At 40.2% G+C, this 21,360-nt stretch overlaps 1 protein-coding gene across 1 annotated transcript in view; it reads right to left on the bottom strand.

Moving 5' to 3' along the window:
• LOC115621205 overlaps positions 1–21,153 on the bottom strand; it is a 93,877-nt gene extending 72,724 nt beyond the window's left edge. The window contains exon 1 of the mRNA XM_030514786.1: positions 20,831–21,153. The gene's annotated coding sequence lies outside the window, so the exon portion shown is untranslated. The remainder of the gene's footprint in view (positions 1–20,830) is intronic.
• Between the last annotated feature and the right edge of the window lie 207 nt (positions 21,154–21,360).

Genomic DNA, 21,360 nt, shown 5'->3' with positions numbered 1-21,360 from the left:
AGCATAGAGTAGTAGCGGCAGCATCTGTTGGCTTTCAGCGCACAAGAACTGCCACTTGAGATGTAGCAGCTGGGAGGCAACGAAGCGGCAGGCGGGCAGCCAACTTGCCACGCTTGCCACATTGCATGCAATTGTCTCTCTTACTGAGTGTCAGCGAGAGAAAGAGCGCTTTTTGGTCGTTCACTTGCCAGCACTTGCGGCCACTTAACAAACGCCTCCACTTCTGACTACCACTCACCCCCTCACCGCCTACCCACCTCCCCCCGACGGCTTCGAGCGCCCTTGCAGCTAATTGTCGCCCCTTAAGCATTGAAATTGTTGGCGGCGCATTTGGCGCGAATTTGCACAAAAACCAATTAAGATGCCCGGGGCGTGGTGTGTTTTTTGACTGCCACCAGCCACGACGCGACGTCATGTGCGATAAATCAAGTTTAAGCGTTAACAATATTTCAGGCAGCAGACGGGGACTGCGGCTGGGGTGGGGGGTGTACGATGGGTGTTGTATGGGAATGGTGGCAGCAACGCCATCGGTCCCAACGCACAAAACAACACAACACAACACAAATCAAATCAAATTAAAACATAAAGCGCGTACGTAATATACATACTATATGCATGTATGTTAACGAGGTGGGATCCAATCGTTTTGCAACCTATTATATTTATCAAGAAATGATGGGAATATTTTTCGATTCTAAATAACTCAAAACTGGCTCTATTTGATTTGTTTGATCTTTCACCTGCAGACACTCACTGTGGATTTATTTGCATAGAAAGTGGAATTTTTGGTCTTCAAAATTCAATTCGATTTTACGTTTAACTGGCAATAGACGTATATTGTAGCATAATTAGAACAACAATTCAAATGCCACATTTTTAGCCTTTTCTGCGTCAATTCAAATTGGAATAAGAAAGAAAATTGTGCTGCACGAGACTTGGACTATTTCATGGAAAGTAGTTCGATCAGTTCGCTTAAGTGCATTTATTCAATTTTTCTCATTGAAAAAATATTATATTGGGCTTTCGATCCGTTATTTCTATGGACGATGCACTTTCTTAACTTCTAACTGATTTGACTAATATTTTTTGTTAGCAATAAAAAAGTTGTATATTGCCGCACGCCGCGCCTTTGCCACATTTATGTTGAACTTTCGTTATTATTTTTCTCACTATTTGATCACGCCTCGTATTCATGTGCGTGTACATATGTATGTGTGTGTTTTCGAGGACCCATTGCTTGGCTTTATTATTCCACACACATGCAGCTCCATGTTGAGCCAAGCGACGCGTTTATTGCGCTGACAGAATTATGAGGCTTACATGCGTTGATTTCTGATGGAGCAGCCCACACACAAACCCCAAACGAAATCATGCCAACTGCGGGCTGCTGTTGTTGTTGTTGTTGTTGGTGGTGGTGTTGTTGCCGCCTTTACAAGTATTACGATTGTTGTTGTTGTTGTTGCTGGAGATGCTCCCACTGTTCGGTGAGACCTTTAAACATTTTTACGCGCTGCAATTTGGGCCGACGCGGCATGTTAAAACACGAGATAACTAAACTGAGCACCGAGCGGAAAAACTGGAAAATGGATTTTCAGCGAAAAATCACAAAATCACAAAACGTGCTTCACATACTTGACGCCGTGTGGCGCGTCGTTGGCGTTAGCGTTGGCGGTGGCTCATCATAAATACATCAGGGGCGAGACCTGATGCTGCCACCGCCTGCTGTTGCCGGGCAAACACTTGAGACCGCATCAGGAACAACGGTGGCGCCGCCGTCGACGCCGCCATCAGACTCAATGTGGAGTTGGACGTGGACGCAGATTTTGATTTGGACGCAGCCAACCACCGCGTGTCGCTGGCAGCGTGTCACGCGACCTGTCAACGTGCATAAGCTGACATTTTTATTAAAATATTTCCGCAGCCCATGCGACGACGGCAACGTCGACATTAACTGCGCCAACTTAGAGCCCAACTGCCTGCCTGCTGTCTCCATTGTCTGTTTTTTTATTTTTTATTATTACTTACACCCAAAGAAATAAAAGGTATATAATTTTTGTAAATGTTAATATGTTTAATACTTTAAACAATAATTTACGATTCATAAAAAGGAAATTAATGTTTCCAACTACCATACATTTTCCGACCGGATGTTAAATAAACAAATTTAGGAAATAAGGTTAATAGTATGGTTAGCTTCGTCACATTATTTCTACTTTACATCAAAGGCGTTGATCCTTTTGGCGCCTATTACTAGAGAGAAATGGAATGACGCAATAAGAAGAAAGAAATACTTGATCAAAAATTATGTTTATTGCAGGAGTGCTCTTACAATTTAGGCTTTGGACGTTGTTGTGGAAGTAGGTTCCAACAGGCTCGCAATTGATTCTAAGAAGGCGCCACTGTTCTTCTTTTTTACAGTGTACCTATGTCTGTTTCTGCTTACTCGTCACTACATCGCTTTGTTTGCCTCTCTGCTTTGCCTTTTTACACGCTGCTTGTTCTCTTGATTGTTTGGCGTATTTTTGTTTTCACAACGCTTGACGCCGCCGCCAGCTCATAATCATGTTATTTGCTATATACACGGGATCATGGGCGCGCGCATCATCGTCAACATCATGTACATCATCATGAACAGTGGCACACCTTCCGCTTCGTATGTAGGTGTGTGTGTGTGTGTTTGTGTGTATGCGTATGTTTTGGAACAAAGGCGAAATAAGTGCTGTTTTGTGCACATTTTTTACCTGTCTTTTGTTTGCAGCTGCCTCCTGTTGACGAGCATTGCCATTGTCATTGGAGATGCCCGCACTCCTGACTGACTCCCCACATTTCTTCCTCTCCGCCCACCTGCCTGTCTGTCTTTGTATGTCAGTGTGGTCAGAGCAGCTACCGCCACCGCCACAGCCGCAGCCGCAACCCGACCAAGTCGAGTCAAATTGCAGGCCCACTATCGCGAACAATAAAATTTTAATAAGCATCAGCAGGATAAGCTTCCGCACTTATAGTTCGCCCAACCACAATTATTTGTCTGTGTGCAGTCGATCGGTCGTGCTGCACCTTTTACCGTACTCCACTGCGTATGAGCATTGTTGTCGGCATTCCTTAAATTTGCAAATAATTGCGCTTTTCATAAATGAGACATTTTTAGCATTTAATTAAGTTCATGGCACACAATTTTATCCATTGCCTTGGTTACCACAAATAAATGCATTTAATTGTAGATTGACTCAACAATTTAAGTGACATTTCAAAGGTATTATCATTCAGTTGTTTATCATTATGATAACTCTTTGAAGCTATGTATGCGTTTGAGACGTTACAAACAACTCAAAAACATTGGAGCTGCCTCTTACATCAATCAATATTATTTATGAACTGGTATTTTTTTACGCTTATGTTTATTTGTATTTTAAAATCTTTGCTATCTAGCTGTGGATATATATTTGTACTAGCCTTCAAACTTCAGCAAAGACTACTGATCCACAAAAACTGCCTGACCCAATAGCATGTTTTGCTACTTAAAAATATACACAGATTCTAACGCAAGCTAAGTCCTCCTCAGTAGCGTCAGTATTTTTTAATTGGTTCCGTTTTTACATATTTTCAGCACGGACTTACAAATTAGTACACATATACATATGTACCTACATTATTGACGATGCTTAATTTATGGGAGCTCTGAAAAAGATTAATTTTAAATACCAAATCCAAATAAAGAATTATTTTTCAACATTAAAGCCAAATATTTACTCCATATTCTCAACAACCAATTAGCTTAATTTTACGCATACGTGGTTTTATTAAAACTCTGCAGTAAAAGAGACATGCAGGTCTCTGCTATTAAATGACTTCAAAATATATTTATTTTTAAAATGTCTGCTACCAATGGCAAATGAATCTTCTAAACTGACAAATATATTCCTGTTCTTGATTTTTTCAATTGAAATAAAGCACAAATTGTGAGCATCATTCTTTTAATAATTCAAAGAAAAATTCTGTTTTGCGCAAAAGATTTTATTTTAAATATTTTCTGTGTAAAAATGTTTAACCAAAAAGGCCGTGGCTAGTTGAAACAAATATTTGATATGTCTATCGAGAGTGTAACAACAATTGTTGCACATACTAAATATATAGATAAATGCACAACTTTTACATTTCCTTTAAGAAATTTAAAACGTTTTCTTTTTGATATTCCAGCAGATGTTGCATTACTTTCGACCAACAGCTTGTGAGGTTCACGCATTTATGCTATACTCGTAAAGTTCCTACGAAAACGGCCTCAACGCGCACTCCTACGCAACGCACTCATACACAGAAACATTTACAGCCTATGCACATACACACCCAGGTGACATATTTGGTCTTGCCTGTCATGATGGAAAATTCATGCAAAGTAAATTTTCATGTTACCAAACGGTGAGCGGTGGGCTCGCAAGCTCATGAAGACAAGAGGAAGGGTATTGCCTAAATCTAGGCAACTTTGCATATATCTTCATACCCTATACACTGAAGAAACCATTTTGCACAATACGTCCCTCTACAGATAGGCAAATTCGCTTTGTGATAGATAGTTGTCTTTTTTTTACTTTACTTGTACAAATGCCAAGTATATTTTGACATTGAATAACAGAAAAAATGGCGTGTGCCCAATTTGAAAAAAAGCTGTGCTGAATACAACAATTTTTATTAACAATAAGCGCAATCATTTTAAACTCATAATAATATTAGCAGACTATATGGTTGGACAGAAAAGATCTACAGTTCTTTCTTAAGGTACATAATTTTCTTAAACAAAATGTTGCCTTTAGTTTTGGTCTGTATTAATAATTTAAGATAGTTTTGATGGCATCGAGGGTTCAAATATTTAAACAGGGTAGCATGGTGTAAACGTTTGTTACAAAAGAATGTTGAATATAAAATACGCAGAGAAGATGCAAAATTAGGTCCGTTCGTGCTCTATATTAGAGCACGTATTTTCCATCAGTGTAGTTTAGTATGTATGTGTGGGTACGTGTGAGCGTTCATGCTTTCCAGATTGTATGTAGATTGTTTGTAAGTGTGTAAGTGTTTGTAAAATGCCGCCCACTTTTACAAATACTTGCACTGAACAAAGCCTTTGAAATCAATCGCAAATGCCTTGCCTTTGAGCCTCTTAGATATGTGAAAGTATGAGTGCATGTAGATGTGTGCTCGTGTGCGTGTCTGCCAATTTGGTTGCCCACTTTTTTTCAATTGCGAATAATTTGTTTTACTGCATGTATGTTTTGTTTGTGTGTGTTGTTTTTCTTTTTTCGCTTCTCCTTGATTTCCTTCCCAGCTGACGCTGCGCAAATCAATCAAATCAAAGTGTAGTGTTGTTGTTTGCTTGGAATTTTTTGTTTTGGTTTTGGTTTTTGAAGTGGAGGCACGAAGAATATAAGAAATTCAATGCAACAAAAAGTAAATACGGGCACTCAGATACCAAACGAGATAGACGAGCGACTGATTTTGAGATACAAAAGCGACTGAGCAGGGGGTCCTCTGTAGCGGCAGCAGCACGCAACACAAAGTGCCATAAACTAACTAAATAACAGTAACAATAACCTAAGTGTGTTTTTGTATTAGTATGGATGGGGCAACAATCGCCAACCATTGTACACACACACACATGCGCGCATGCGATTGTGTGCATGTGTGTGTGTGTGTGTGTGTGAGCTGCAACAAAGTGTTGCAAAGTTTTTATTTATACACACGTAGCGTTTCGTTTGTTTCGTTCATTCGTTTGTCTATCTGTTCGTTTGTTTGTTTGTCGTTTGCTTTGTTTCGTGCTCGCAATCTATGCCAAGCGGCTATGCCTGGACCCTAAATTGACTGGCCAGGCGACCGACAGCAGGCAAAAAATCCCGTCCGATTGTTGAAGCGCACGTACAGCCAACAGATAGAGACCCAGGCGAGGCAGCAGAGTCGGGAGTGGAGTAACAGAGACCGTGTGACCACACGTCGTATACGTAGAATATCTTTGGCCACGGCACGACACACGACATACACACTTTTAGGAGTGAGGTGGGCAAGGATAATGGTGGGGAGAGCTGATGAAGCGTATCTTATTGTGCGGCCGCTTTCCTGCAGCACCCTCCCCTGTACTGTCTCCCTCTCTCTTCGATGTTTGTTTGTATTTGCAATCAGGCACAGTGAGTGGCCCTGGCGACAAGTGCTTGGCACACAAACACACAAATACCAACATGCCACGAACAGCACACATATGCACACCCAACACACACACGTACACTTAGCGCTGGCAACTTTCGATACTTTTAATTATTGCGTACATGACCGTAACGTTGTTGCCGTACTTTGCACGCTCAGGTGCAGGCATCAATAGCTAAACGACTCGTCCCTTCGCCCCGACCCCCGCAATGTCCCCACCGCAACCTGCCCGCTATGCGCATTAATCAGAGCTGTGAAGTTTTTCGACCACTTTAGTGGCCTCGCACATGTTTCATTCCCTTCCATTTTGTGTTGTTTGTCTTGAGTTCCCGCTCACACCCTCATACCCTGCCAATATCAGAACCTGCAGTGACATTCTTTAAAAATGCCTTCACCAGCGCTGAACAGTGGTCGTTGGCCATGCCAAAAATGAACATAAATATTATGAGCCAATAACAAAAAACACAATATTTTAACAGAATATGAATATAAAACCATTAAAAGCTATGCAATTTTTAAAAATTTAAAATTATTAACAAATGTTTCTGGAACCCCTTGTCTAACTAAAATTATTAGATATAAATAAAATGAAATACGAAGACACTTTATCTTGTTTTGAAAGGAAATGTACATTTATAAATTGATTTCCCCAATGTATGAATTGAACACAAAATATTTTTCCAACTCAAAGTTGGCGAGACAAAATATTTTTATTTGAAATACACTAAAAGATGATTAGATTAAACATCTTTTTCTTGAGTACCTCATTTTGAGTTCTATGTTTAAATGTATATTTTAAATTATATGTTTATTGGCGAAAAAAGAAACAAATGGTAAATGAACTTAAAAAGGCATTAAGCTAAGCCACTGTGCTTTGCCTGATGTTGTTTGCTCGCTGCGCAAACTTTGGTTCATTAAAAATCAGTAGACGTTTCATATTTTGAAGAACGTGACACTACGTGCCTGGAAATCTGAAGCGCAACAAGCATCAGCAAAGAATAGCGACACCAAAAGCGGAAGGGTCGTCCGAAATGTCCGTGGTTGACCATTATGAAACCGCAAGTTTTGATTGAGACCACCCAATCCCCCACTTCCAGTTTCGTAGCAATTCGAGCAACCTATGAGCCAACAATGACAAGTAAGTGGTTGATTCGGTTTGACCTGATTGACGTATAAACAGGTAATTAAAAAGAAGAGGAAGCTTAACCAAACATTTCAAACTAAGTTTTGTGTTGGCTGTTGCTGCTGCTGCTGTTGTTGTTCTGGTTAGTTCAAGCGTTAAATCAATTTTCACGTACGCACGCATTTCAAACCAAATTTGCGAAAATTTAATTTCACCTGCTTTTCATAGCTCACTAAATGTGCGTGCCTTTGGGAGTCGCTCGTGTGTGTGGGTGTAGGTGTGAGTGTGAGTGCGTATGTGCATGTGTTGTGTGTGTTTTTGGTTTGACCACACTCTGGCGTGTGGCAGGCGCCGCACACAAACTCATTGTACTGGCGCACGTTTCTAGATTTGTTTACTTTGCAAAGCTCGCTGGAGCGCGCGCGTTTCTCCTCGCGTTTGGGAGCAACGACAACGACAACGGGAACGCATAAATAAATTTCTATAAATTCCTCTGCGGCATTTCATTTGCTTTTGCGGCACAAACGCACTCACTTCCACACACTTAGAGAGACACAGTCGCAAGCACACAGAGCAATGTTAAACTGTCCAAAAATGCTGGCTCTGTCGATTTAGAGGTCTACCTTCTCCTCTACTACTACATTATCCAGCGTGGCTGCCACCTTTCTCCTCCCCACATAGAGCTCCAGCAGCTCGCATGCTTATTTATTTATTCATTCGTTTCGTTTCGTTTTTCTCTGTCTTGTGTGTTTGTTTGCAATTTTCTGTATGAAAGGATTTTGCAGAATTTAACAGCAAACAAAAGCGAAGCACTCGGTGCTGGAGACACACGCAATGTGGCAATGGCAATGTCTGCCCAGGGCTGCCACAGTTTCATGCTCCATGCTCCTTTTGCCTTATTCAAGTGTAGCTCTGCGGCTGATCATAATGTTGACCCGAATTTGCCAAACTTTTGTGCTTAGAATCGTGTGTGCGTGTGCATGTGCGTTTGTGTCAAATAAATAAAGCAAAAAGGGAACTTAGGTCCTGGGCATTGCAATGCATTAGCAACAACAAATGATGGTCGGGCACATCTTCACCAGCCTCCACAGCCACCACACTCCTCAGAGCCTTCGCACTGAGGTCGCTGTCGCTGTCTTTTGGGTCGCCGGGTTAGGCATTCAATACATTTTATCTGCGCCGCAACATTTCCGGCAACACTACGAGTAGCAACGAGAAATTGCTAAACCAAAATAAATAAGATTCGATTTATGTCTCTGCTACCCAGAACCCACAACACTCACTTTCCCAATGCGTGTGTGTTTATTTATAGGCGTTCAAATAGTTCGTTTAACATACACACACACACACACACACACACATTTTACATTGCTTGCGGCCCTTCAATTTTATTTGCGCTGCGGATTTGTGTATAGCCAGCCATTCATCTCTAAATTTCTATATACATTGGAATCTGTATGTGTGTGATTGTGTTTGGGTGAAAATTTTTAATGAATTTACATGCCCACATTGCGGCCACTTGCGTTCGAAGAGCACCTCATTTCATATTCAAAACACATTCGACAAATATTGATACCCGAAAATTGTTTAAAATACAAAGGCAACAACAAGCGAGGCTGACAAATTGTACCCAACCGCACCCTTCCGTCATATACTATGCATACATAAGCATACACAGATACAGGACATAAAGCCGCAACTAAATTGCAGAAAACGCAAATCACGCAGCTTTTAAAACTTTACAATGAGACCTGCGTATGCATACTTGATATTGGCAAGCAGCGCCCAAAAGCAGGCAACAAAAAGCGCACTAATTGTATAATTACGATTGGCTGGATGGGCAGGATGGCAGGGTAGAAGGCATTGCTGGCAGGCAAAAAACGAGCACACAACCGCACTAAACTAATGAAAATTGATGCCGATTTTAGTGGAAAGTTTTGCGAACAGGACGGATCAGGGGTGGCATCAGATGATTAATTACGAATATAACGAAAAGTTTGATGGTAGAAAAGGAAAATAATGAATTTGGCTTTTCACTTTAAATTAATAGCACAACCACACATTAATTGCAACTTCAGTTGTGGGGCAATTTTGCATGAAATGCCTCTTTTTGGGAATAAAGTAATTTTGCCAAAAATGACAAATAAATTGAAAATATTTACAAAAGGTTTACTTAAATATTTTAGATTTCCATTAATTTGGAACCGCACTATAGCTAGGTATTTTATGAGAATGTTTTTATAACACACAGACGCTCACACGCACACTTCTTTACGGTTTTTTGTGTCGAACTTTGTCGATTATGCAAGAGCAGTGCATGAAATACCAGCACATATGCTGCCCAGAGCTAATTTGGCAATTTTTATTAGTACTCCCGAACAAAGAAGAACTAATGCTTTTTCAGAAAGGGATTTTTAATTGGAAATCTTCGACTGGAGCGTGGACACACCAACGCACACAGGCGGACAAAAGAAAAAGACATACCCATACACATACGCACAAATTCAGTAACCAAATTCGTGCAAAATGGCAAAAAGCATGCAGCCAGTCTAGAGTCCCGCCTTCCGATTCTCGATTGTCGATTGTTGAGCATACTGCACACATATGCAAAACGTTTGATTGATTTATCTGTCAGTGCTACGCCGAGTGCTGCCGTGCTACGAACATGCATACATACATATATTGAAGAAGCAATGCAGATGTTCAAGCACAGCACAATAGGAAAAGATAGAAGCAAACATAACAATGCAGCAAATTCAGAAAACATGGCCAAAAAAAAAAAAAACGTATGCAAAAACCGACAATTTTCAAATTGAAATTGTTAACTCAACTGACTTCACATTTTCTTGCTCTCTCGTTTTTGTGAATTCTACTTGTTCTTTTGCCATGCGTGCGTTTTTTTTCAGCCTCTTCGTCTAAGCTGTCGCTCTTCTGGATGTCCTCTTTTCTGCTCTACTCTTTATCGCATATCTTTTTCACTCAACTGTCAACCAACTGACCAGTTTCGTTTTTGAAAATATTCCACAATAACCCATAACCGGGCTAGTATAAGATATGAGCGTGGCAAAGCTCACTCAAATGTCGTGCGCCTCGCACGACTCATAGCGCAATTCGCAAAGACCCATAAACTTGCCACATTTGCATAAAATGCTGCCACAATAAGCAACACCACCAACAACTGGTTATGGTAGTACAAGTACGAGAAGCAGTAGAAAAACCAAAAGCCTCTTGGCACAAAACGTATTTCAACAATAAATTGAGGAAATGTTTAGCCATGCCCGGCGGGACAACAAAATAGCCATGTTTTCCATAGTTCAAAGCACCAACTTGATTTCAGATTTGACTAAAAATGATTTCTTATTCTTATGCAGCAAATACTACATACATGTATGCATACATATACTCCTTTATATACACACACGCATGCACACATGCTTCGCAAATGTGTTCTGTACTTGTACTTATACGAGTATAAATGTTTGATATATATGCCATTGGTAAATATACCAATTTTATGGTGACTTTTATTCAGCTGTGGCAAGCAGCCAGCCAAATGTTTAGTTAAGGTGATATTGAACACTTTTCTTGGCCATTTTTCGAAGAACACGCTTTATTTTCAATTGCTTAGAAGGGAAACTAACGAGAAATTTGCAAAGTCCCAAGAACTAAAAATATAACAACAAATATAACTCTGGCAGGATAGGGATGGATAGTTATTAAAGCAATAACATTAAGGAAAACTATATGGATTTCAATTTATAGTCTATATAAAAATAATGCTTAAGAAGTTTGAAGACAACTGAGCTTGAGCTGTGAGTTGTACAAATAAAATAGCGAACTATCTCAGCTTGATTAAACAGGCTCATTTAATGGAAAAATTAAATATCTACTTTATTTCAAGTTTAACTCAAAATAAGTCCCACGAAAGCAGAAATAAGCACATTAAGCGCCACATTTATAGCAAACTTTCTCAAATAATGGCCAGATAAAACGTGAGCACGTATGTGCAGCCATTCGAAATAGTTTTAGTATCAGGACTCGGACAGGATGGCTGTCGAGCCTTCGATTAATTCATTATGCCGGGTATCCAAAAGCAACAAACGGCTGGCGACAGTTGCGTTAGTTTCCAATGTTGTAGTTAAGGGCTTAGCTGTGGCATTAGGCATCGGTTTAACACGCCGTGCACCCATTGACTATATGTATATAGTATACGAGTATATATAAATGTATATTCGTTGGCCCAGCCATCAAGCCTACGAAGTTTTGCGCGCCGCTAAAAGCGCCTAAAAGCGTCTAAAAGCGCTTCAGGGGCATTACGAGCAGCAAAGTACGAGTAGTAGCTGGCAACCGGCAACTTATGAGTAAGAGTCGCCTGCACTGGCAGGGACGAGCACGATGATGAGGACGACAACAGTGTCGCAGCGCTGATAAAATGTGAAGCGGATTAGGCGTCCTTTTTTGTTCCGCGCTCCACAATCCCACCCAGCCTGCTGCCTGTTCGTACTTTGGTCGTTGTACAATCAGTAAATGGCACTTGATTCAGTGCGCAAGTGGAATTTTTGATAACTTTGACGTAGCAACTGCTTCTCGCCCTTCTCCTCTTGTCTCCCATGCCTTCCATGGCTGCCAGCAAAAAAAAAGTTTGGTCAAAAGTTGACTTGCGCTTTAATACGTATAAATGCTTAGCTAGCTGTCGTGCCTTACTTTTGCCACTGCCTAGATGCTTTCATTTCCCTTTTTCTCTCCTATTACAAAGCCATATGTATGTGTGTGTGCGTGTGCGCGCTTAAGAGTGTGTGTGCTAACTTAAATCCAGTGCAGCTTTAGCTTTGTTCTACTTTTTGGCTCAAGTTTTTGTCGCCTTTTTTGGAGTTGTGTATGTAGAATGGAATGGAGTGAATTGGTGGGCAAAGTTCTGCCCTCGAGCATTTGCGCCTCAACACACACACACGCACACGCAGACACACACACACACACACGTATGCACGCACACAATAACAACAACGACAACAATATTGTCACAAAGGAACTCTCAATGCGCCTCATCAATCTTCGGGCTACTTTGGCGTTTGTATTGCGCGCAATTGAATTATTACATGAAGTCGTCTCGGACGACAACGGACAAGCCCAACACATGGCCGGAGCACTTAACCAGCAACAATAACAACAATAACAACAACAACAGCAGCAAAAGCAACAACACGAACGTTAACAAACAGCACGACAGCAACACTCATTTGCGCTCATGTTTGTTTGTATGAGCGTGAATTGTTTATGTGCCCTCTGAGTATGTTTGTGTGTGTGTGTGTGTGTGTGTCTGTGTGTGTGAGACCAGCTCAATGGCTGATCGGCTTTCCGTGCAGCATGGCAGCATGGCGGCTTGGCGGCTTGGCAGCTCGGCAACACGGCAGCATGGTGGCCCCGGCATCTTTGGTTTATATTTCATGGACATGTCGTTGAATGGCTGAAGCTCTCGTTTTTCTTGTTCTGCCCTCTGTGAAGCAAATTAAAACAATTTTAACAGCAATACTCGTGTTGTTATTCTTGTTGTGTGTCGTCGTTGCCGTCGTCGTCTACGTTTGCTCAATAAATAAAACATGTCAACTTGTTATTGCTGCCACCAACAAGCCTCATCTCACACACACACGCACACACACACACACACACACACACACACACAGGAATATTCCCAATCCTGAGCTTGTCGTCCTTAACCTTTGGCCTGCAGCTCGTTATTGTTATTGGTATTGCTTTTGTTATTGAACTATTTACATTTGTTGCTGCCTGCCAGCTAATTTACGAGTCCCTTGTAGTTGTGTTCTTTGTCAAAACATCATCAGAGATCCTCCTAGCCCTCCACTTTAGGAGAGAAAGCGGCAAATTGTTCTTCATAAATAAATATGCGTTGCATAAATCGTCTTGCTATAAATAAGCTGGGATCGAACAACTTTACGATTTATTGGCGTTGATTTGCCAACACGTTCAGTCTGTGTGACAAAAATGTTTTTCCCTTATTGCTAGTGACTGTGTACGTGTATGTCTGAGAGAGTGTGACCAGAAAGCGAAACTTTTGCGCACAATTTGTCAGGTCAGCTGGTCACTCGTTCGGGCGGCCAGCCACAGCATGTTGAGTTGCATGTTTCTTTGATGTTCTAGATTTCAACAGGCAACTGACACTTATTAGATAACTTTTTGGGACTGCAAGACTACACGAAAATATATCTAAAGAATTAATGAACACTCCTGAGTGCCACCCTTGAGAGTTACATCAATTTTAGCGGCTGGCAAACCATGGCTTAGGTTTTGATTGTGATTGTAATATTGTTCGAAGCTCTACAATAAAATGCACCCGTGTTCTAGGCATCATTCAAATTCAAATAAACTTTAGATTACGCACATTTCTAATTAAAAATATTTTTAATTGAATTAAAAAACCCACAGTACTGTCAGACATAAATAAAGCCGGGTCCTATTTTATCATTCCATATTGGAGATAATTAAAAAAACAATAATGATAATAAATTGAATATCAACGTATTAACGTTCCATTTTTTTATTGTTATTATATTATTATATCTACATAAAAAACAACAATCATTTATCCAACATTTTCTTACTTGATTATTTCTTGGACTTCAGTTTCTGTAGAGAGCAGTGGTATTAAGTAAGAAGTGAATATCAGACATTTCGAATAAGAAATGCCGTAAACAAGTTTAATTATATCAAAGGAGTAATATTTTAAATTTTCTATAAGTAAAGATCGTGTATTTACTGAATCGAGATATTTGCTATAGTTTTTTGGAGAAGAATAACATTTTCTGAGACAATCAATTTCACATTATCGTTACCGTTCATCAAATGCAAGTTGTTGTAGCTGCAAATCCCATTGGCATTTCATTAGAATTACCAATCACTTATAGTAAATCTGTTGAGCGGACTGGCTACTTGTACTCATCTATTTGTCATTACTCTTAGCTATAATTTTAATTATATGCTTAAAGTAAGCTACGAAATTGTGGAAAATAACTTTTGTTGGCAAATCCGCGGCTAAGCTGCCGCAATAAGACTTTTTAATGTCGTTGCTCTCGGCCGTGGCGCATTTAAATTGATCAAAAATGTAACGTGCCCTGGTCCTGACGATTTCATTCAATCTATAAGTAATTTCTTAGCCATTTTTCTCTTAGCCGGCGTAGGCAGCCTTCTAGGTTGCATGCGGAGGGACGTGGAAGGAGGCGGCAGAAGTAAAGGCCAAGATAGCTGAAGAAACTTTGCGTTGCTCTGGCGACCAGACCACCCACGTGATTTGAATATTTTTCCAATAAACTTCAACAGCTTTTCAACAGCAGTAGCAGTAGCAGTGGAAGTAGCAGCAGCAGAAACAGAATTCCTACGTTTGATTGGGGGGTGTAGGTTCTAAGGCTGCCTATCTGTGTATATCTGTCCATCTGGCAATCTGTCTATTTGGCTGTCAGTTTTGCTTTCTTGGTCAGGCAGGCAGCTTGTTTTCATTTATTGGATTTAAATGCCCGGTCCCATGAACAAATGCGCGTGTGCGTTTTGTTCTCACAGATACGTTCGTATATCGTGCCACGCTTTGTGTCTTGGGAAACTGAAGCTTAATCGAATTTGCCACAAATTGGCAATAAATTTTAATTTTGAAGCAATTCCCCTTAGCGTCCTTTCTTGCGGCAACTTAATCAAAAGAAGAGCCTGCCTGACTAACTAAAGTGAGTGCCTTTTAAATTTTTCTACAGTTCATTTACCTATAGGGTAGCATGGTTGTCGTTGTTCTTGCCGCTGTTTTTGTTTGTCTTTTGTAACTGGCGCAATGCACTGCCCAGGTTTTCAATTTGTAGGCGAAAGCAGCGCTCGCAGCAACAAAAACGCTGAAAAACAAGTAGGAAGAGGAAAACTGGGGCCGAGTAGCAAAAACCGCCGTTTACCTAAGTCAATGCAATTTTTTACATTGCCGCCTGCTGAGGCCGAGACTGCGATTGTGACTGCAACTACTCGTACTATTGGAACTCATGCCGCACACCTGCTCTTCCCACTGCCTGCCCCAACATCTCTTGTTGCTGCCTCCATTGCAGCTACTTCATCAATTCCATTCAGCGTCGCGGCGCCGCTTTTTTTGCTCTCCTCTATATCTAACTATGTAGTCACAGGTATAATCAACTTAAAAAGCCTTGGCAACCAGAAGCCACAGCAACAACAACAATAACGACAGCAGCAGCCGCAGCAGCAGCAACTACAGCAGCTGTAGCAGTAACAAGGCATAGAAAACGTAGTTGTTGGAAATGCCGCCGGCTAGCAGTTCTTGATGTTGACGATGACGCCAACGATTACGCCCACTTTTAGGCAATGGCAAAATGTTTGCCACCAGCCAGCTGTCTATCTTTTAGACTCAAAACAAGCATGGCCGGCGCACAGCCCTTGCCATTTGCTCTCAAACGGATTTTCGTAAAACGTGGTAGAGATTGACAGATGAGTGGGGAAGCCGGCGCCAAAAGTACGGCCAAAAGTAGGGCCAAAAAAGGAGAGCAAGAGAGTAAGCGACGGACGCGCCACTTGTAGTTGCAACGTTTTGACACTAATTTCATTTCGTTGAAGCATTTTTTGCGGATGACAGAAGTGCGACATCAAAACAAAGAAATGGCGCAGCAGCAACAGCAACAGGAACAAGAACAGAAGAAAGTAAAGCAGAGAACGAACCAAAAAAAAAAAGAGGAGAAAAAATGTAGCACGCATTTGTTTAAGAAATGCATGGATAATAATCCTTGCGAGAAATAAGCGGTGGAGCGGGGCGAAGCCACGGCTTGCGAAGCGTAAAAAAGCGTAACGGCTGAAATAAGTTGTAATTGAGTTGCACTACATTTAAGTTCAATTTGTGCATAGTTTTTATTTGCGCTAGAGAACACTCCAAAAAAAATCCAGATTGAAAAACAACGCGTTGCAAAAACAGTAGCTGGTAAAGAAAAAACGAACAAACTTTTCGTTGAAGCTCTTATTTATTTTACACGCAATTTTGTTTGCTTTCAGTTAGCTGTAAACGGTTTGTCGAAGAGCTCCAACTGACAGACAGCAGACAGACAGATAGGAAGACAGACAGACTGAAACACTGACACTTGGGCATTGATGAGCGTAAAAGTTTCACTTGCCGCGAACGCTTGAGCTCGACTGCACCCAAAGGATTTGCGCTTCAGTCGGGAGGTATGCAACATTAAAATCAACTTAATTTCTGTTGCCATTCTATGCGCTTCTCAAATGTACTCGAACAGAAAAGGCATTAGACAATGGCTGTAATGTACTTTGCGCGTATAAAGAAACATCCTTGGGTGTCTTCAAAATTTTAGTACATTTTTGCTCATGCAGCTTTTAAGATATACTTGTACAAAAAGAAATATCTTCAGAAAATCCGTATTAATTACATGTACTTACACATATTCTGGACGATTTTTGGAAACATACTCTTCTTATTTATTTATTAAATGTTCCTATGCGATGTGAAATCGACAAGCTATAGCTCTGTGGCCTCAACTCTTCTTATTACTTTACTATTTTGTATGAAAAGTCAAATGAAAAGATTTGTGTTACAACAGCGGGAGACATATCGTACCGTTTGGCCTGAACATTGCGTCAGCACACAAACAAATATGTTTTACCAATTACTTAGTTTAGTAAACAAATAAATACGCTGGCTAAAAAGGCAGTCATTCCCAACAAAATTTCTCTCATTGAAATAATTTTCAAGTTTATTTTGATCATGAATTTGCATGACATGATATGAAAATAATAAATGAAATTATAGCATTTACAGCTATTTTGCTAAGTCTAAATAAATTTTCAAATATTAGATCAGATTCTTTTGGTAGGTTTTCGATTAAATTAACACCTTCTCTAACAATTAGAACGAATATAAATTTAAATTAATGGTAAATAGCTATTTCAAATAACGAATAAAGAACAAAACATTTTATGATTTAAACATGTCTATTTAAGTCTTGCCTTTACAAACAAATATGTTATCAGTTGGTCTAAATACATAAACATTTGTTTCAAAAGTACATGAGGAATTGTGTGTTGCCTTTTAAAGGCTCCCATTCTACTTCAATTCTGCCGATCAAATTATATATAATTACAATGATTGGGCAGGTTTCACGAAATGTATTTTTATAAATACTTACTACTGTCATCTGGACATCCACTGAATAACACAATTTAATCTTTTTTTTTTTAAATTATAAGCATACACGACAAAACTGGGAAATGAAGATTATTCTTACAAGCCGGAAGCACCTTTTCTTCATTATCATTCGAAGAATTGGAACCGCAATACTCCATTAAGCTTAAGCATTTTCATTGATTTTTGGCCCATTGTGCGGAACCTAACACAAAATATGAAGCCATCAAAAAGCGCGCCCAAAAACGAATTCGAGTACCTATCTGTTTTCTTCCGCCTTCACTTGTTGTTGTATTGGTTGCTATTTGTGTTGTTGTTTCTGCTGTTTTGCAAGCTCAGCAAAGGTACAGTTTGGTATTTTACGCTCACGTAGCGAGCTAGCATTGCCGATATTCGCTTTCCCATGCGTGTCCCATATATATCCTATGTGCCAATCGAAATGTGTGTGCGAATATATATACATATAGATGTGATGTGTGTGTGTTGCTTTAATGCGAAATACTGATTGCGCTCGAATGGCTTCATTTATTTTGGCGAAAAAAGTCGCATAGAGAATAAAAAGGCAAAAAGCATGGCAGGAAAAAAGTGCGCAAAGCAACAAAAACAAACTCGACAGTTGTACATAATATTTCACTTATGCTGGGCGCCATATAAATATATATATATACGCCCATATACATATACGGGGTGTGTGTTTGCGAGCGAAATGAATGAATGGCATGCGTAACGTTAGAAAATTTGTTATAGCAATTTGAACTGTCAACGCGAAACCGAAAAAGTAAATTAAGAAACATTTCAAATTTAATTCACTTGCGAGAGCTGCCGCCTGGTGTGCAATTCGCCACGTGCCTGTGTGTGTGTGTGTGTGTGTGTACTTGTATGTGAATATTTAAATTTATGTAGGAGTGTGTGAGTGTGGCACACTCAAATGTAGCTAGCAGCTATGTCTGGCAGGTGTCAGCTGTCTGCCTTACCTGCCTGACTGCCAAATTGCCAACACTCTTGGCCTTTTCAAAGCCCAGACGCAACTCTGCAGATTGTTGGGAGCCAGCAACAATAGTAGAAATAGCAACAACGAGGGTGGTGTAATAAGTATATCCCATTGCCCTCCATTTTAAAAGAAATTTAATTGCGTAGTAATTAAATAGAAACCAATCACAAAGCCTTGTACAAGTATATAACTATTTCATCTCATTTCTCTCATCGTACTCTGCTGAAATAGCTGGAGCTAGAAACCTGAAATTGGGTAAAAGTTCACTCTGCTGTTTAGGGTCAGCAGCAATAACACTTATAAATATGTTTTATACACTCTGGCCAGCAGTTATGAAATCATTATAGGTTTTGCGCGTGCCACTCACAACCAATAACTAATTCATAAAGCCAATGGTTGATTACAAATTCAAATACAATGGCAGTACGGGTGAAGGAATTGTGCCATGAATGGTTAGAAATAATTATTCTTGTCATTTTTGATTGCAGATAAGAAGAGACGGTTTGAAAACACATTTTATTATATTAATATATCAATTCTGCATAAACTTTTCTTTTGCAGTCAATCTTTGTCTTATTATCTTTTTTGCAAAAACAGGATCCGAAATATTTACTTCAACAAATTCAAATATGGACTTTAGTCGACTTTGATTAAACACCCTGAAGCAAATGCAAAAAATCTCTCATTGTAATCTGATTTAGCAATATACAAGTATAACCAAAAACTTAATTATTAAATCTATTAAGCTTTCTAACAAATATTTAATGATACTTTAAAAAACGATTAAGAATATTCAAAATGTATATACATAGTTCTCCACCAATTTTTTTTTATTTGCAAATATTTTATATTCACAGGAACTCACTTCTCATTTCGTCTAAACTTTTCCATCCATAGACTTAAATGAATAATTTATGTTCTTAAATTTGTAATTTTCAATATAATTCTTCACAAGAAACGATCTTTTGATCTCCAAAAACATCTTTACTAAATATTTTTCGTACACGAGCAACAATCGAATAGCCCTCTTTCGAGTGCAATAATAAAAACAGCAAGAACAACAACTAAAACAAGGAGCGGTACAACAGCAAAGTGACATTCAGACATACAAAATTAGGCGAGTGTCACGAATTTAAAATAACTTTTAATTCATTCTTGATGAACATGCGACATGTGGCAAGCGGTGTGCGGTGTGCGGCATGCGTCGTGTGGCATGTGCAACGTTGGCAACAGCCAGAGCAATGACTACAGTAATGGCAATGCCAACGGTACCACACGGCGTATGAGTGCGGCAAGCAAATGTGCTACATATACGATCATGTAGGTATAAAGCTTGACTGTCGCGCCTCGTAAGTGCCACATAACTCGAGCTCAGCATAAACAAGCGCACAAGCATAAATGTTCGTTAAACTCAGACCAGACACTCTCACCCGTACACACACACACGCACACGCACACAGATAGGCATATGTAGTATGTTTGTGGAGAGCAGGTTTTCGGCATATTTCAGCTGCACAACCTGAGCCATATAATTATTTAGTTTCCACTTGGACGGAAATTGTGTGCGCAGCTACTTGTGTATGTAAATAGCAGGCATTTGGGCTAACAGTCGACGCGTTGAAGCTGAAAGTTCGCACACACACTGTTCAGTGGCGCTGACTGCTCACTGCTCACTACTCATTGCTCACTGCTCGGGGGCTCGAGATTCGAGGCTCAGCGTTGCTGGCTTCAATTGTCATAAATCAACATGGCGGCCTGATGAGCGAGGGGTGTGCGGATGGGAGTCACACTTTGGTGTCAACCGATTGTTGGTACATACATATGTTTACGCAAGGTTTCGGCAGGTGTGCACACCCACCTACCCACTCGTCTCATGTGGATGAGCTAGCCATGGCCATATGGCCCGCTATTCGTCAGTCTGTTGGTATGTCTATCTGTCTATGTACGCGCCCCACTTAACTAAATTCGAAATTCAAATGAAGCACGGCAGCGGTTCGAGTGTGACCCAAGGGGGATGGGGTGGGATTGTGTGAGTTACTGGTGAAACCAATATGCGTAATAAAAAAAATTATGGCAAAATAAAAGTTAGCGTAAATTATGCGCGAGCGCGCACGCCACCTCCGTCGCCGCCACGTCTATGAAAATGCAAATGGGCCAAAGGCAGCTGGTCCGCTCCAAAGGCACGAACCTGCATGGCGGTCACAGCTCAAATAAAAATAAAAGAAGCTGATAATAAAGCGCATTGAACCGTTCTAGCAGGACTCGCAACAACTATATATACTTGTACATATATATGGAAGCTACATATATATCAATAGGGAGAGAGAGAGAGAGATGGAGAAACTCTACCAACCTGTGCCGGCGGCTTCCTGCAGCAGCTGTTTCAATTCTGTTGCCGGACGATTGATGATGTTGTAGTTGTTGTCGAGTGTTGGCTCTGCTATTAGCGTTGCTGTTGTACTTTGGCGTTATGCTTTCTAATCCACGCACGTTTTGCTTTTAATATTTATTTTGCGCTTTTTCACACTTTTTGCTGCACACCAAGCTATACACACACAGACTCATGCACACACTGCCACAGACCTCGACTTCAAAGAGCTGCCTGCCTGCCAATTCTTGTCTCAAGTCTTGCAGCCTTCTTTTTTCTGATTTGGTTATGCTTATGGTTTTGGTTTTCTTTATAACTTTTTTCTCTCCTCTTCTCTTTATATATATATATTTTATTTTTTTTTTTTTTTTTTTGATTATCAATTGGCTTGGTATGCAGAACGTGAGCTGTTAGCTGAGTATATAAGTATCGGGGCAAATTATAATACTGACCGGGGGAAAATATACATGTGTATATATTTTAGGTTGTGAGGCGATGCAAATGTTGTAACTGAT

Source organism: Scaptodrosophila lebanonensis, unplaced genomic scaffold (assembly GCF_003285725.1).
Source record: "Scaptodrosophila lebanonensis strain 11010-0011.00,11010-0021.00 unplaced genomic scaffold, SlebRS2 tig00000024-arrow-pilon, whole genome shotgun sequence".
Taxonomy (NCBI): Eukaryota; Metazoa; Arthropoda; class Insecta; order Diptera; family Drosophilidae; genus Scaptodrosophila; species Scaptodrosophila lebanonensis.
This window is presented reverse-complemented; position numbering and strand designations above follow the sequence as displayed.